This window comes from Hippoglossus stenolepis, chromosome 17 (assembly GCF_022539355.2).
Source record: "Hippoglossus stenolepis isolate QCI-W04-F060 chromosome 17, HSTE1.2, whole genome shotgun sequence".
Classification (NCBI taxonomy): domain Eukaryota; kingdom Metazoa; phylum Chordata; class Actinopteri; order Pleuronectiformes; family Pleuronectidae; genus Hippoglossus; species Hippoglossus stenolepis.
Window position 1 is genome coordinate 12,284,037 of NC_061499.1, and position 11,166 is coordinate 12,295,202.

Here is an 11,166-nt window from a genome sequence, read left to right on the forward strand (position 1 = left end):
TTTAAATTTGGATCTTCACCAAACCGTGCACACTCATAAATATCAGGTCTCCAAACATTATTAAGATCCCTGAATTATTCTCTTAGAGAAATCGACAAAAATGTTGAAAAGCGCTCTATCTCGCAATGTTGAAGAAAGTGAAAACAAAATCCTGGATCGACCACTTGATTCAGATCTGCACCAAAATTGAATGGGTTCTTATCTGACATCTCATACATCTTTCTACCAAGTTTCAGAATCTGTCCAGCAGTTCTTGTGTGATCCTGTTAACTATCAGACAAACAAACAAATGCCACTGAAAGCACAAGCTCCTTGGCAGAGGTAAAACTGGGACAAATAAACTTGTTAATCAGGGCCAATAATTATAGTTCACACATCCATTCACTCTTTCTCTTTATTAGAGACCCATGGTTAGATTGGCAGATAATATCTCAAAAATAAAGTGTACATTTCAAAGACATATCTGTGCTAAAAAACATCATCCGATGCATACAGGGATGGTAAGACTAGATTAGGTCGGGACTAGAGGACCAATATTATATTTACTTTCCTAATACACCTTCCCAATTCCTTAATTCCCTTAAATGTTATTAAAGTACCACAATACCACTATAGTAATATCAGTTGGACCATCAGAGAAGATTCTGAGGTCAATACAGTGGCTCAGTATAGTGCGTTTCCATAGGGTTGTTGTGAGCTGGTTATACAGCAGCATTACTTTGGTTTTGCATCACAGGTTGCGTGCGGAAGGTAAACCCATCAGCTCTGACCCGAGGCCCTCGCCAGCCACCGGGGGGAATCGATTCCCACCCTTAGATCACCGTGGCCATGTTATCTTAAACTTGAGGCTGTTGCTCTGACACAAAGGAATGTCACCTCTGAGGCTCTGAAACACACACACAAACACACACACACGCACACACAAATTCAGGTTGCACACACACACACACACACACACACACACACACACACACACACACACACACACAGGGGGAGATTTCTCACGCCTACCAAACAGGGAAATACATTCCTCAGAGAGAGAAAGAGAGAGAGAGAGAAAGAGGAACGAGGGCTCCTGCGACTCAGACCCCCTGTTTGATGTTTGAAGGTAATGGGATGACTGCTTGTTATCAGTGTGAAGGCATCTGGCTCTCTGTATTTCTATGATTTATAGACTCTTTGATGATTGACACTCACACTCACACACACTCTGTCCTGATCATTAATCAGTTTATATCTGCTTGCTTTGGGCCCGTAGTCCTTAAACAAATCTACATGTCAAAGGTGCAGGCCTGTGTGTGCTTTAATAATGCCAGGAGCTGTAAATCTTCACAGAAATTGATTTCTCCATCGTCGACGGTAGGCTCAGGTTGTGGTTTGTTTGGTTGTTTAAGTTTAATCGCTCCCGCAGAGCTCTACCTGTCTCGCTTTTCTTCTTTCAGCTTCGTGTCTCCCTCACTCCAATCTCTCTCTCTCTCTCTGAAGTTCCCCATTACAGGGGAACAGGCCCTGGTTTATATTAACCCCCAACACTACAAAAAGACAAGGTGGGGGGGGAGTCAGTCCTGAGACAGACCCACGTGCGCACACACGCACCCGCACACACACACACACACACACACACACACACACACACACACACACACACACACACACACACACACACACACACACACACACACACACACACACACACACACAGGGGGAGAGAGAGAGAGAGCAAGAGAGATTTAAATGTCTGGTTTCTATTAGTGGTAATTATCTGTTTCATCTCAACCTGAAGCTGTTACCGATTGTGTGTGTGTGTGTGTCTGTTCATTGTGATTGTGTTTACCTGTGTCTATGTGTGTGTGCTATTGTTGGCTGCAATGGACTCATGCATCTCAAATGGAGAGAACCATGTATCAGAGAACAATCTCTCATAGGAAATTAAATACTGCTCCGAAAACATGACGTGAAGTGTAGATACTGATTTGTCTTTCGTTCACAGCAACAACTTTGAGCATACTGGTATTGGGGGTTTATTGAGAACACAAATGTTCATTGTTAATTGTTTATTTGTTAGGATCCAAATGAGCTGGGCCTTAATGCACCTTGGGTCCACCTTAAAAACATACATTACAAATTGAACAAATTTGAAACCATACAATAGGACAGACCAAATAAAAAAAAGAGACAATGACCATATTTGAAATTATACAATAACAATAATACACAATAAAATTTAACAAAATATAAAAAATAAAAGGTGATAACATCAAATTTCCACCGTATTGTTCTATATAGCAGTTTGCAAACAACAGACTGCATCAGTTATGAACAACTGACCAAAACGTTTCTTGTGAATCCCCCAACTTTATAAGCCACTACTTAATGACTGGATCAACCCTCCAGTGATACACCTGAATGTATTTAGTCCCTCTCTACCTGAAAAACGAGGCTGTTTTGGCCTCGTTCTTTCAAGTCATCATTTTTAATATGAGGGGTAATGTGAAGTAACAAGGGGAGTATTTAAAATGTTGCTTTTGATAGAGATAGTAGTGCTTTATAAAGACTGTGTAAAAGCAAGGAGGAAGTGAGTGCAGCCCGGTAACATAATGAGCACTCACACACTAGCACACATGTTCCTTGAGGTCGGTGCCAACTGCAACCATCATTCTTGACCCGTGACCCCTCAAACTGACCCTGTCCGCCGACTACAGCGACCCCCAGCAGGACCACAAGCCACTGCATTCACCTCCAGTGAATGACCACTTAATACCTCTCAGATGCACGGGCAGAGAAGTGCGGGGACAATTGGTGTGGATTGTTGGGGACAACAGCACAGGAAGAAGAAAGTCAGATTGCAGGGATGAGATTGAAATTTAAAGAAGCTGATAAAGTGGGGAAGGTTAGAGGACGAGTAGTGGAGAAACGGGGGCAGGAAGAGGGGACCAAACTTATAGGAATCCTCACAGCGCTGCTGCCCGGGGCTGTTTATCTTGCAGATTGAGTTAAGCACAAGCCTCTTATAACTCTCCACATACCAGACAATATCACAGTGGCCCCGCTTTACGAACATAAACATAGGCGCTTTATCAAAGACCGGCAGGGTTCATTCAAACACATAGGCTCTTTCTCCTAACTCAATTTACTGCACCCTATACAAAGTTCCCTTATTGAATTTAAGCTGTTTGACTGTCTAATTCTGGCTGAAAATGGGGAACATTAGGGGGTCTACTGATGAATGTTAAAGGGGTTTTCTGCATGTTTACCTTTCAAAAACCACACTCGGCTCTTATCGTGTGTAGATCTGTGGCCTATCAGTATGGAAAAGCCCCGAAGGTCACGCACAACACAGTGTGTGTGTTATTTCCACAGAGAGAAGGCATTGTTTAACTCAACATAGAGGCATTCACAATGATGGGACACACACACACACACACACACACACACACACACACACACACACACACACACACACACACACACACACACACAAACACACACACACACACACACACACAGATTTCCTGGAGATTTACTCAAACCTTAACCATTACAACTTGCCTAACCCTAACCCTTACCATAACCATAACCATAACCATAACCATAACCATAACCATAACCATAAACATAAACATAACCTTAAATCAAACTTAATCTTAACTCAACCTTATAACATGTCGTCATTAATGATTAACTTATGGGGACTTATTTTTGACCATGCACAACCACTTACCCACCCACACACACACACATGCACTCACAGCTTTTCCAAGCTTCTGTCCCCATGTCAACTGGTCTTCACAAGGTCGGTGTTTATGCTAGAAAATGTCCTACAGAGATAGGATGAGTACATACACACACAAACACACTTCCACACACACACACACACTTCCACACAGGGTTGCATCACCCTGTATTATATAAGGTTTTTGAGTTGTTCTCTGTTGAAAGCAATAACCAGAGTACAGCCATAGTTTACTGGTGTTCTGAGGGCCCCTGTCACAAGCAAGTATGCACACACACACACACACACACACACACACACACACACACACACACACACACACACACACACACACACACACACACACACACACACACACACACATATACACAAAAATGAACATGCACAAGGGTAAAGTGAAGGATGACTTGGCAGTAAGAGCGACTCCAGCCTCAGAGTTGGTCTAAAGGGAGCTGTGCTGGGAGAGAAATAGACGTTAAAAAATCTGCAGCCCTCCCTGTTCACTGTGGGGTGGTCGCTGTTTCTCTCTCCACCTACTTTATTTCTCCCTCCTCAGTCCCGCTCTCATTACTTTGAGGTGGTCTGTTTCCATCTTTTCACCTCGCTCTTTCTCTCCCTCTCCCATCCCAAAAGCTCCCTCTCCTCCTCTTCATCATATTCTCTCCTTTTATCTATTTTATAATCTTCCCCCGCTCTGTTAATGATTTCCGCTCTCTTATATCCTCCTCTTCTTCCAAACTCCCTCAGTTTTGCCATTTTTGTTGTTTACCTCGACACGTTAATACAAAAACACTCACGGTGCCTAAGTAATGTGTGCGTGCAACATTGGAGGTTGTGAGTGCACTTCAGGAATGGAAGAAAACTCAGTCGAGACAAAAAGAAAGATGCAGGGACTGTGAGAAAATAAAGTCTTACTGATCCAGAGATAATCGCCGGCCAGCATTTTTCTAGCCAGTGGTGCTGTGTGTGTGTGTGTGTGTGTGTGTGTGTGTGTGTGTGTGTGTGTGTGTGTGTGTGTGTGTGTGTGTGTGTGTGTGTGTGTGTGTGTGTGTGTGTGTGTGTGTGTGTGTGTGTGTGTTTGAAGGTTTAATATTAGAACATTCTATTTGCTTTCCTGACTGTTGTTTTTCTGTCTGCGTCTCCCTTTCTTCTCGCTCTCTCTGAAGGTGTTGGTTGTGGTATTTTATAAGTCTGCGATCTGGTGTCGTATGAACCACATGCCTGTTTTTTCAAGTCCTGTAAAACAGACCTAAATGCCTCATAATTCTCTTCCCCTGGCTGCCCGGTAAGGGTCGGTGCCAACTTTCAGACTCGCACATATACACAAAAACACATGCACACACACTCAAACTGGAGTCATGGCATAATAAGAGAAGTGTAAAATAACACTAACTATTAAAAAAGAAAAGAGTGAAAAGGTCTTGTGGAGACCAAAAGTACAAATAAAAGCCGTGTGAGAGAGAGAAAGACAACAAGAGAGAGATTAAAGAGTTGTGTGTGTCTGTGTCTGTCTGTGTCTGTGTTTGTGTGTGTGAGAGAGAGAGAGAGAGAGCGAAACAACTCCAGAAGACTCATGAAATAATAACACAGGCATCAAGACTGCAGTGTGTGTGTGTGTGTGTGTGTGTGTGTGTGTGTGTGTGTGTGTGTGTGTGTGTGTGTGTGTGTGTGTGTGTGTGTGTGTGTGTGTGTGTGTGTGTGTGTAAGAGAGAGAGAGAGAGAGAGAGAGAGGTGCAACTCCAGAAGACTCATGAAATAATAACACAGTAAAGAGCCAGGCACCAAGACTGCAGTGTGCGTATGCGTGTGTGTGTGTGTGGGAGAGTTATAAATAGTTGGATCATCTGGAGTACATTAGAGGTACAGTGTTTAAGTGAACAGGTCCGCTACCTGCAGCCACAGAAACCTCAGAACAGACACTGCCAAGCCCCAAGCTGGACACACACACACACACAGGCAGCAAAGCAGTGCACCATTAAAAGAAGAAAGACAGAGAAAGCCAATCAATAAAAGCAAAAGTAATTTAGCAAAACAAAACGCTGAACAAACAGGTTGTGCGTCAGGGAGGAAATGCCTCGCACAATAACACAACCTGAGTGTGTGGTAACTCCTGGTGCTCTGCAGCTTCAAGATAAACACTGGTTATTAAAGGCACCAGAGGGGTATCAGCACTGCTATTAAATGGTGGGCTTAACATGAATTTAAAGGGAGGGGAAACATAATGTCTGAACAAGGTTGTTTGGCTTAGAAGTGACCATACACCACGTCCCAAGGCCAAACACATAAACAGCACCTGCATGCAACGATGCACAAATCCTCATTCTGTCTGAGGCACAAATGCGCATTGAAACCAATACACTTAAATAAAAGACTTTAAAGTTTCTAAAGTAGGTAAGAACCCTCATTCTGCTGTACAAATTCTTTGTATCCACCTATATTATCTAATTTATCATTCATAATCTCATCAATATTTACAAAGGGGGGTTTTCATCTGTCAAATGCAAGTGTAACCCCAGAAATGTACAATTACTACAATCATATAAAACTCTCTGTAGCAGATATGTACAAATACATATACTTTTTGTGTCAGGCTAGTGCATTTGGCCCATCCATTCTTGGAATACAAGACACCCTGAATTTACAAAACATGCATCTTCTTCTGGTAGTGCATATGAGAAAACAGGGGAAAAGAAAAAGAGACCACACAAAAGAAGAAATTCCAAATTAATTTGTGAAAACAAAACTATTACATATCTATAAATGGACTCGATAAAGAGCCATTTTTCATGTTTTATAATCTTTTAGTTTCCTGCTTTCATTGTATCGTCTTTCCATCTTCTATAAGGGCTCCAAAATCAGGACTTGGTGAAGGAAGTGGACCCTCCCCCCATAGCACATTTACACTCACACACACACGCAGACTGAAACCTGAGCCACAGGAAGTGGTCCTGTGCAGCATCATGTCAGGGCAGACAAATTATTCACCATTTGAAAAATGCACCTTTTTCTCCCCTCTCTTCCTCGTATATCCTAGACTCCCTCCCTGTCTTCTTCTCTCCATTTATTGTTTTCATTTTAGGCTCTCCAGAGAGGAACAGTGGAGGAGACAAAATGCTCTGCTACCTGCGTTATCTCAAAACGAGCTGCGTTCAGACGCAGAGCGAGCTGCTGCTGTGTAGGCTGCACATGCAGGCCCCAAAAATTCCGGGAAATATTCTCCTCCGGCGGCGTTCCCTGATGATTTGTGGTATTCCTGCCCACAGTATCCCCACACCGCTTCTGTGGAATTTCCTAAATGGATGAAAAGCAGGTTTATTTGAACTCTTCTGAAAAATGAAATGCAGATCGACCTTATCTCTGAGTGGCTGTATTATTTTACTTAATTTACCAGACCGTGAGAGAGGGAGAGAATAAAAATTGCAATTTTGTGCTGCATGGTTTTATGAGAAGAAGATTTAGCAAACAATAAAAAACGTAATTTACTGATTAACGCAGTAAAATATCCTTCCACTCCACAAGACAGGATCATCCTTGTATTAGGTATACATACATATAGATTGGTTACATACATCAATGTAAAACAGTATATTTTCTATGAACTGGTGTCGATACAGCAAGTCTACACAATTGTGTTTGAGTCTTCTGGGTTTGTACCCTCATGGTTGAACGCACTTATTGTAAGTCGCTTTGGATAAAGGTGTCAGCTAATGAAAATGTAGTAATGTGTTTAAAGCGAGTTATGTAAAATATGTGCACCTGGCATCAATATTCATCATTTTAAATATCAAATATGATTCGATCAATGTGTAAAAAACTATAACTTGACTGACAATGCAACAGATGCATAAATAATAATCTGCCCTTTCTTGTGTTCAGATTATTTAATGGGATAAATAAAAGAAAGTTATAAGCCCATGACAATATGTGGACATTGCAATCACTGCACAAAGCTGGCTCATATTTGGGACAATGCACCTCAGCAGTATTTTTAAATCCCCTGCAGATCTATCCCTGTTTGTTTCAGCATCTGACTGCTGTTCCTCCTGCATGGCCAATACAGCACAGTTAAAAACCACTATATAAATACAGTTAACTTAATCGTATGTTGCTTTGAAACCTCACATATCAGAGTGATGATAGCCAGACCTCTTTCATCGCAGACGAGTGGTCATTCAGCCTAAAATAACACACAGTAGTAGCAGTATTTGCACTTTTGACTTCAGTTATTTTAGAGATAAAATCCTTTTTTGCCTACGATGCAATATTCCTGAGGCCTCTTTGCGGAGCTGTGTTGTAGTATCAGGTTTTGCTATCTCTGCTCATCATGTGGCTGGTGATTGTGTCTTTTTTACAATTTCATACCAAATATCATTCCAAGGGCAGCAAACTATCCAAATTATGTTGTGTGACAGCAGTTACTGGTAGCCCACAGGAATGTGCACGCAGCACTAGAATGACAGTTGTTGTGCACCAGGAAGTGTCCACTCTCTTCCACCTCCTGCCACGACTGTGACGGAGGCTGAGGTCAGGGGGGACAGGGTTGTGTTAAGTGGAGTTTGCAAGGGCAGCAGCCAAACACACTTTTCCCTCAGGCAAGTGGTCAAGGCACAAAGGATGGCACACACACACACACACACACACACGAACACATGCATGCACGCACACACAGAACCTCGACCCCATGCATGGAGTCACACATCCACAAAACGGTTGATTCTGAAGTAAACATCTTGCCCCATCGATACACACAATGCCTTGGGCTACTTGGCCCACTGGCCCACCCTGGTGACCCTTGTTACCGTGGTGATTAGATATTGGGAGGCCTCATCTGCAAACATTTAGCCAGTGTCACCCCTAATCTACCCTGTGTCACTACCGTCTCCGCAGCAAAACACACACAAACATGCAAACACACAGAGGACACACACATTGTGGCACATAATTAACAGAACTGATAAATTGTCCCTGTGCTACTGCTGCAAAGAAAATGAATTGCTACTTGTTTTTGATATATTTTTACTTTTATGACAAAAAGTGACACTTTGACTGAATTATATCTTTTAAATAATAAACACTCACCCATGCTTAACAAGTTCAGCGTGAACCCTAAACTACTCCGGGCAATTTTTTTTGGGGGGGGGGGGAATTTAGTTAAACATTGCTGCAACATGAAAAAGGTGAATTAAACCTCATTTTTGTTTCGTTTATTTGTACTTTATGCTGATTTGTATCTATCTAAATTCCAAAATATGCATTTTAAATATAACTTTTTTACAATTTCACACTCTCTGGTTTCACTAAATCTGTGCATGACCCCAAATCTGCTGTGCATCGGGCAGAAGATAATGAGGTGTTTTTATTTTTACATTTTAAAAAATGCGAGTAGAAAACCTATAAACAAGTAAGAAACCTATAACGTGCATTTCCTTCATCATTAAATTACCAGTTGCTGTCACATTCCAGTTCCTGACCTCTGAACCATGACACACCGGTCGTCCTCCTCCTCCTCCTCCTCCAGAGCCCGACCATCACGGACGCCATGCCTCAGGTCAGTCATTGGCTTCCTAAACAGACAAAGTGAGTGTGTTACCTCTGGACATAAGTCAATGACTCCTTTAAGTGACGGATGCATTTTGAGTTGTTAAGCACCTTGGTCAACATGTTTTTTTCTAGTGAATGTATATACCGTGATATTATGACTTTGTGTCTATTTGGTCCAACAAAAAATCGTATTAATCCATTCTTTTTATTATGATGTTACTTTTACTGATTATTAACTTTGACGAAGTTTCCAAATAGATCACTGGGTCTGCTCACACTCTGCTCAACATGTTGGTTTTTGATTTTGGTCTTTCTCTAATGTGATTAAGCAGAGAAGACGCCTGACAAAGCACCATCTAAAGAGGAGAGAATATGGTCTGATCTGCATGACACAGCCTCAAAAGGCAATGGGCTTGAATTCAGTCTGTTACAATGGCTTGAAATGGTAAATGTGTAGTTTTTAGGGTAGAAGAAATGTTGAAAAGGCCCATCAGAACTCTTCAAACCAACTGCTGCAGCTACTGCCAGTCAATATATTTAAAGATAACACTGCTTCCAGTGGAGCTCCTGAGCTTCCAGTGGTTAGATGGTGACAAACAAGCAGTTTGTGATGACAATCTTATGACTTAAATCATTCAAGTGATTTCTTGCACGTTTAATCCAACATGTTTCTTCTTCTGTGGATCATTGCTGTGCTTTTGGTCACAGGAGTGGGGGTGTATGAAACTAGTGGCAATGCACAAATTGATTTATTTGAGACATTCCACTAGTAGTTCTCCTCAGACCAGCCACCCACTGAAACAGCTGTTTAAGATGGATCAGCAGGGACCTCTAGTGTCACAGATCAAGCACTGCAGGTTGGAGGCCCAATAGCTTGGCCTTCTATGAAAACTCACACTTTGCTTTGGAAAAAGAACCAAATGGTGCCAAGATGAGCACACATGCAAAACTGTTTGATCATAGTGATAAGTCACTACTGTATTAAATAATCACTTACACTCAATTATTTCACTGAACTGGATGCAAACATACATATATATAAATAGTTTTTGTATGTGCATTGCTCATAACAGGCTCTGAGGCAGAACAGTAGCTCGTTAAGTTTGGGTGTAAAGTCCACTGTCATAATTTGCATGTGTGTTTCAGTGGGGTGTGTGACAGCAACAGACTGACAGAGAAAGACGTAGAAAGACAGCGGGAGGGAGAAAGAGAAACAAGAAACATGAGAGGCCTCTTTTGTGAGCACCTCTGGGTGACCTGGGTGTCAGAAGAATGGGCACCCTGGTGTGTGCTCCGCTCACCTGGATGTGGAGAAGCAACAGAGAGAGAGAGGGAGTGATCTCTTGCAGCTAACAATCTTTTGCCGTCACTCTTTGTCTCTTCCTCTTTCCATGCCCCCCCGCTCCCTGCTCGCTCTTTGCCAGGCAGTGTGAGGTTCAGCTGAGGTTAATGAAGGTGCCACTGGGCCAATGCATAATGCATTATCACCAGGTTTGCAGATAGCCACTGGTCAACCATGTGATCCCACTGCTCTCTATTCTCTCCTGCTCTGACTCTTAATAAGGCACTTCCTTTGACCTGTGTGACGAATATCAAGGAGCTACTTATTATTAAAGCATATAAAGACGTATTGAGATCATTCACTTATCATCAAAATGACTTTCTAAAGATTATTCATCTTTTTTTTATGTAAAGGGAATATAACCCAAAATATATTTAAAGTTAAAAATATAAAAAATGCATATAAATTGATGCTGTGAATGTTGCAATATTTATTTTTTTATTGATGGCAGCAAGTTGATGCCATTATTTCGACTACTTACATTTTTTCTGTTTAGTTTAATCTATCACAAAAAATACTCAAATTGATCTTATGTTTTGTGTGTAATAAT